Source organism: Montipora foliosa, chromosome 7, assembly GCF_036669935.1.
Source record: "Montipora foliosa isolate CH-2021 chromosome 7, ASM3666993v2, whole genome shotgun sequence".
Lineage (NCBI taxonomy): Eukaryota > Metazoa > Cnidaria > Anthozoa > Scleractinia > Acroporidae > Montipora > Montipora foliosa.
This window is the reverse complement of record NC_090875.1, coordinates 43,221,534-43,229,033: the sequence shown is the minus strand read 5'-3', so window position 1 is coordinate 43,229,033 and position 7,500 is coordinate 43,221,534. Positions and strand designations below refer to the sequence as shown.

At 37.6% G+C, this 7,500-nt stretch overlaps 1 protein-coding gene and 1 long non-coding RNA gene across 5 annotated transcripts in view; one reads left to right on the top strand and one right to left on the bottom strand.

The window, feature by feature from the left end:
* The window catches only part of LOC138009560 (uncharacterized), a 441,051-nt gene that overhangs the window by 78,584 nt on the left and 354,967 nt on the right, over window positions 1-7,500 (top strand). The gene's annotated exons all lie outside the window — the stretch shown is intronic.
* LOC138009549 (tetratricopeptide repeat protein 28-like) overlaps window positions 1-7,500 on the bottom strand; it is a 26,490-nt gene that overhangs the window by 16,238 nt on the left and 2,752 nt on the right. Inside the window, exons 1-3 of one of the 3 annotated variants that reach the window (XM_068856621.1) lie at window positions 6,775-6,907; window positions 5,631-5,698; window positions 4,386-4,449 (exon numbers count right to left, since the gene is read on the bottom strand). The gene's annotated coding sequence lies outside the window, so the exon portion shown is untranslated. Of the gene's footprint in view, window positions 1-4,385; window positions 4,450-5,630; window positions 5,699-6,774; window positions 6,908-7,500 lie in introns of those variants that run through there. The other 2 variants (XM_068856620.1, XM_068856622.1) reach the window with 2 other exon arrangements.

The following is a 7,500-nucleotide window of genomic DNA, read 5'->3' as shown; positions in this document are numbered from 1 at the left end:
AGCAAACGTTTATATTGCACACACTAAGATGTTGTTTCCGCTTCATAATTCCTCTTCTTTTCGGTCTAATCTGATGCCAGGTCAAAACATTTTTTGGCTTTACGTCTGCACCAAAAAGTACCGTAAAAGCCGGGAGTTAACAGTACAAGACAAGGCAAAAGACTGAGATGAAGAAAAAGAGTAACAGTAACATAGTTTTTATTTTTTACGTTCCATTCTTGAGCTCCATTAAGGGTATATTTTGTTGAAAGATGCACTAAAACGCCATTCGCGTTACAATGACTTTCGACGCCATTGCAGGTTAATTAAATGTCCTCTTGTGTCTACCAGAGAAATCTACGCATTACCCCAGCCCCCTCACACCTAACAAAGTACGCGCAGAAGACTCCACACACAAAGACACTACTTAGCAGGGGAGGGTCAGGAAAGATTTTTCATGACACGGAAAAAATAACATAGTTTTTATATATAGCTCTAAATCGAATTCTCATCGAAAGATTAATGACAGTCGATCGTAGAAACACGAAGATTTCTGCAGTCTCTGACTTTTATGATGTTTTGTCAAAAGGAAGACATTGATCACATGTAGGCAACCATAAAGGTGCACGTGATCACCTTGTGTCAACTGAATAAACTACGGAAGAGAATGTTAATCGTTCGTCGTTTTCAGAGTAAAACAACGTCTTTGTTTTTTTAATTTTGTTGTAATATTTAACTACATATTTACATTTCATCTGTCGGGTCAGGAAGCCTTCTTTGTTGGGTTCCTGAGAACGTATCTATTTTGACTTCAGGGTGAACTATTTACACAATCGCGAGGTTGAGCGGCCATGTAATTGAAAATCTGAACATCTATGAGTTACAAAAACAGACTTGCGAATTATCGCAAATCTCAATGCTGACAAGCACAAAAGCAGAAGAAATGGTTAATAAATATGAAGTTTGTTATTATCTGAATATTTTTGGGTTAGAGTGAAGGGAAATATATTGTCACGCAGATGATGTAATTTCATGACACTCAAAATTCGCAAAGAGCGTGACTTTCATGTAAACAATCTTCGCACTAGCAAGTCGCAGCAATAAACTGGATTAACCAGGAAGTTGAAGAAATGTTGTTGGCTTCCCAAATAAACTTCATTTTACACTACAATGACAAAATCATTTGTCAGCGAAATAAAATTCCTGTCTCCTCGCGTATCACATTTCAACGCACGTATGCAAATTTGTTAACTCATTTTCACCGCATCCCGATTGCCGCGAAATTTTTCTTCTTTCAAATATTAACAAAAATATTATTTCTCGTCAAGCGTTGCATCTTTTACGTTCAAATAACCGCTAAAAGTAAAGATTTTTTAACGATCTATCCGTGGATATTTCTTAATACTTTAATATTCTCTGTCAAAATTTTCACAACAATCAAATCACAAAAATAGCAACGCACACAACAAATTTAGTCGCAATTACCTCTTCGTCGAACTCTCATGCTTGACTCAGGGATTTTAAGTTATTGTGAAAATCTTTCTATATTCGTTAGCAATCATCCTTTCAAATTTCAGAGAAATCGACCGGTCCGCGAATATTTTACAAGTTTTTTTCAATGGGATGTCAAAAGGCCGAGTGGGTGTTGTGCATCATCGGGCAAATCGGGCGATGAAGTTGCGCATGTGACCCGTTACAAATATTTTTTCACAAAATGTTCCCGAATCGTCAAGTATCAGCACAGAAGACAAAACCATCATTCCAAAAGCTTATTCTACGCAAAAAGTAGGTTCTGGAGGCAATTTTGAGAGTGGAAATCAGGTTTACGGCAAACGGGAAATACAACCTCACGAGGCATGGTATATTTAATTAGGTTAAAACACAAAAAAAAGACGCTAACCTCATTTTGCCCCAAAAATGCTTTACTATTGCCATAAAAACTATCCAGTTAAGCTCACATATTACACAATATGATGAATTCATCAAGGCCACCTTTTCCAGCGAAATATTTTTTTGAAACAAAAAACATGTTTGCTATTAGAGACAAAAACCCCTTCTTCCTATTTCATTACGAGCGTGAAGACAGGAAACTCAATCGTGTCAAATTACCATAAACAAGCTGCCAACACACTCCATGTCAAAAATGCAACTAAATAAATTTCCCCACCAGTGTTCAGCATCAAACCCTTTACTGAAAAATCCTTTACTTAAATTATCAAGCAAAAATTGGGCAACAAGCTTTCTTTCAAATAATTTCTGACTAACAAGAATTAGTTAAATTTCCAATTGTTACCGGAAGACTGTGCAGAATTGAGTACAATAAGCCAGACAACAGAGATCACAGATCCAAGTTGTTCAAATCCTTCTCTGTCTTTGTTAAACCCATTAGTTACCAGAGAATTTTCAATTTGATTTCAGTGTTGTACAATATTAGAACTACAGCTCACTTTGATTACGGCTCGACGGGTGAAAGATTGTTGTCAAAGTCCATTACTCGTCGCTTTTAAGATTCCAGATATTTAGTTTTCACCACCTGCCTTGTTTATCAAATTTACGTTCCATTCTTTAGCTCCGTAAGGGTACATTTTGTTCAAAGATCCTCCAAAACGCCATTTGGGTTTCAATCTTCGACGCCATTGCAAGTTAACATTCTACTGTGTCAAACCAGAGAAACCTACGCCTTTCTACTACCCCCTGAAATCCTAACAAAATACGCGCAGAAGACTCTACGGACAAACACAACACTTAGTAAGGGAGTGATAGGAAAGACTTTTCCCGACACGGAAAATTAACAAACAACAAAAAAAGCAAACAAACAAATCTCACCCATTTTCCGACTGGGACTGCCATACGGCAACCCAGTAAAAAACTTAGGGGAGAGGACTTGTCATAAAATGTCCTATTCATTTATTTAATCATAGTTGACTGGGTGTTTAATAAATAATTTTATAAATGCACGCCAAGGATCAGTGGTTCATTGAGCAAGTTAGAGAATTTATTTCTTAGCTATTGAAACTGTGAAGCATCATAAGTCCATCACATGAAGAAAAGAATTGCATTGCGTTTGGGTAAGAACATGACACTTTATGTTCGAAGCCTTTTTGTCAGGGAAGGGGCGGGAGCATTGAGGTCTATTAGAGACTGCAAACGCCCCTTACCCTAAAAAAATCACCTAAAATCGCTTCTACAAACTGAATAACTGAACATTCCAAATACATTGTTGACGCATGCTTGTTATGGACTAAACCTATTCATGTTATAATCAGGTATTTGTGGATGCCTTGGTTGTGAATAACGCATATCCTCTAGTTTGTTTTTTCGGCTTAAATGTAAGATATCCACATCCCCCAAATAAAATCGTCCCTAAGTGGATGGCAATACACCGCAGCAGAAGACTTAAGGTAGTTGAAGAGAGCGGAAAGAAAGATTTTGAGTGGTGTCGAGAAGGCGACACAATGAACTGTCAGTTAAAATAGTCATGTACCGATGGAGTTTTCGAATAAGTTAAAAAAACAAGAAAGTCTGAGATAATTTCATTTTGAGTCATTTGTATATTGTGTTATCGTGTTAGACTAAATATGTAACTCTAGAATAACGGTTGTGACGAGAATAAACATTTTTATAGATCTGCAAAAATTGGGTTTCTTTATCGAAACCTCAATTAGAAGATGGCTTATTGGACGCCCTAAGACCAAACAAAATCGGGAAAAACTCTGGAATCAAACAGGATGACAAGTTAGGAACTTCCTGCCTTTGGGTCATAACGCTTGACTGGTGAGGCAAAATTGCCAGATACGAAAATCTTAAAAGTAAATTACGTCTAAGCCATAATTATAAAAACTAAAGTTTGCGACGAAGCAGGACTTAAGCTAATATCGATCAACGATTTACTTCTCCTTTTTCTTTGGATTTCAAAACTATGTTAACTAAACACTAAGTGACCCACGCCTTGATATCAAAAAGACACCTGTTTATTTTAACTAGAATTTTTCTATTTAATGGTCCGCCATTACTAACAACCCTGTGAGCTCCCATCGGTCAGTTTTGATCTTGAGTATTGGTGGACCGTGAAATCCAAAATTTACACTCAAAGTAAACAGCCTTTGGATAAATATCCAAGCTCAAAATTTTCCCACTAACCACTAAGGTGTTGAGCAAAGCCACTGAGAATCTGAAGAAAAAAGGACATGAATTTTTGATCATAGTAAACCTGAAACTTTTGTTCAATTCAAACAGGCGTTACGGCTGTTTTGTAAAGCCTGCAGGCCTAGGATATTGTTTATTTGTCCTGAATTTTAATCATAGCCGTTGGCGAACCGGTATAGTCAAGCACACAGCGCTAGTTTCAATGCTCTTGAAGTATTAAAGTATTTAAAATCATTAGGACGAACTTGAAAATTACTGACCTTTTTTCCTGAGTCACTCAGAAGGACACAGCATAGTAATTAGAGCTCGACCAAAGAACGCAATCTGGAGTGTGATTAAAAAAAAGGGGAAAAAAATGAAACACTTTTTTTCATAAGCTTAGCATGGAAACAGAAGACCACCTTTTAAACCATCCTGATCTCGATTAACAATCTGACCATAAATGCATTCTTTCAGAGTAGCGATGTTCGGATAGAATTGATTGTTCCTAAACCGCTCTATAATCTATGGAGCATTTAGCTTACCTTTTGAAATGATTTACAAGACTGCGTTTAAACAATACAGAGATTATACAGCAAGACGAAAAGACAGCAGTTTGAAAGAATCGTGTTTACTTGGCGATGGCGCGGAAAGTGATTTGTTAAGTTGCAGTTTTTTCAATATATAGCCGAAATCGTTCTCTTTATCAGGTCTGTGATATCACGTTGATTTGACTCCTGCTTTATCGCAAATAAAGGGAAAATGAAATTACGCCCGGTAAAGGAAAAAGAAAAAAGTCTCCGGCTTTAAGAACACCCGACGATTTAGATAAGAGCCTTACTGCCGGTAAACATGCACATCTAACTAAACCAGCACACTTATTTATTCTGCTCTCTGAGCTTTACGGCAGGGGAGGTATCGAAAACCAAGCACACGAAAACGAAGAACATAGCACGAAGCACCCAAAAGGTCGACATCGAACTAAGCACCCTAAGTCGAAAAACAAAGCGGAACCCCAACTTGAAAACAAAGCACTCAAAACTCGTAAACGAAGCACCCAATTTGCCAGTAGAAGATCGCTTTGACCACAGGGAAAAAACCATTGGACATTGAGAAAGGCAAGCTAGAAGTGGCAGAAAATAGTGTTACGCGTCACCTTTTGAGCAGGACGCTCCGCTGTGGTTAGTTTTTAGCAGCTGTGACTGATGAAGACAAGCAGTACGCAGTCGAAACGTCGCGATCAAATGACCACATCGTGAGACAAACGAGAATACTTTATTATTATTATTGTACTTCACCACGATGAATAACAGCAACCTTTTTTACGACAAAAATTTTCTAGTTTCCTCTGTCTACATGTGTTTCCTCGTGGAAAGCACATGGGGGATGATTGGTGTTGATTAACCTAATGTTTATGTAATGATAATGACATATCTGCCCGGAAATCGAGCGTCTCGATCTGTCTGCTTCGATGATTAGGTTTGTTTATCTTTTGTCCGAAAGATCTTTATAGCCAAGAAGCTTACCTTTGACCAATGAGTGTCCATAAGAGAAGAGAACAATGGGCTGTAGTCTAGTCAGTCAGAGACATAACCTTGTGGTAAACGCGATCGAAGAAATTAAAAAAGAATCGACAAAAGTAACAGTGTGGGTTCCTTCCTTATTCCCCATAGTCCTACCGATCGCTCCGTGTGCAACTTTTTTGTTCTTGTTTCTGTTAAAGTTATACTTAGCACTGAAGACACACTCTGTATTTTGTTTGTAACCGGAATCAATACATACATACTTGATTTACCCTCCGGTTGACTGAGGTTGATTAGACCTCTGACAATTAGATATTCTGATTTGTCGAGAAATAAATAGCAACAAAGAAAAACGGATGAATCATAAGGGCTAGTTACAAAATGAAGAACTTATTACAAGATATGACTAACTAACTGGAAGCTAATATAACGTGCAGCTTCAGTTATAAAAAGAAGACATTGCTGTTAGGGATGGCAAGCTGTCAGGGATATTATAGATCGTTTTCACTGTCACGCAATAAAAAAATAAATCGAAAACCATCCAGTGGAAAAAGTCAAGAATTCGTGATGTTGTAGAAGATAAATGAAGAAGACACTTCTCCAAGTTTTAGGCCTGTGCGCTTCCCCAAACTGCAGATATTCGTCGAAATGTTTCGCAGAAATTTACAGAGCCCAGTATGAAAACGCCATGTTGGTGTACATCTGTGGTGCACCAATATGGCGGCCGGAAAATAATGTCAACATCTGTTACTTTCTTTGGCTATCTAGGCGAGTGATCATCTGTACTGAACAAACAGCTATTTACCTAAGTACTTTTCCTATTGCTTTAAATTCTAAAAAGGCTCAAAACCATGAGATAAATATATATTTCTCAATAAACTCGATCGTCGCCTCGTGTCACGCACCGCTATAACTCAGAAATTCAAAATGCTCTGGTTTCCAAACGAAGCACGCTATTGAGCTTTAAAATTGCAAATGGATACGGATTTACCGCCTCTTATGCCTGATGAGGATAAAAACTTTCGTGGCTCTTTAGTTTTGGATTTTAGAAAATGATGACGTCACGTGAAAACGATCTATTCCAACTCACAGGGGCTAAGTATCTTACACATTTCATACCAAAGAGAGAAGTATTCGGTCTGGGTACCTGTAACTTGTTAAGCCCTCTCAAGTTCTTACTGTTTTCCGTTAACTTGAATCAATCTCTCAAATACACTGGCGGAAAATTGTTGACCGCTTTGAACACAAAAATTAGAAGGTTCTGGATACATCTATCTTCTAGACTAATTAGCAAGGTGCTGACATCAGAGGACCAGTCACTGTAGAGAAAACAAAGTGCTCGTTCATGCAGCCAATCAATCTAACTTCTTGACATAGTGCTTTCATACGGAAGAATGGTAATTGAACTGATTCATTATAAACGAATCGTAAAGGCAAAGTTCAGTTCGAAACGATAATATCAGTGTAATATGTTCTTCAGCCTACAAAGTACCGGTACATCTAGTTGCTTTCCTACTTTCTTATTGATTTTCGAAATATGTTTGCCAAAATTAAGAGCGTCATCCAAAACTATCCCAAATGGCTCAACGAGATCAATTTGGATAGCAACCCTATCAACAACATTGAAAGCTTGATATTGGGTTGTCGCAACAGAGCCAATACCTTTCAGTTATCAGGGTTTAGAATCATCTTATTATTTCAAAACTATTCGCTCATTACCCGAAGTACTTTATTAAGAACGAGTTCAACAACGGCTGGATCAGTGTCAGCAAAAAATACAGCTGATTATCGTCGGCGTAATTAGACAGGTTGGTCTCTTTGATAAATGAGACAAGTCATTGATAAAGATGTTAAATAATATATAGATTTTGCC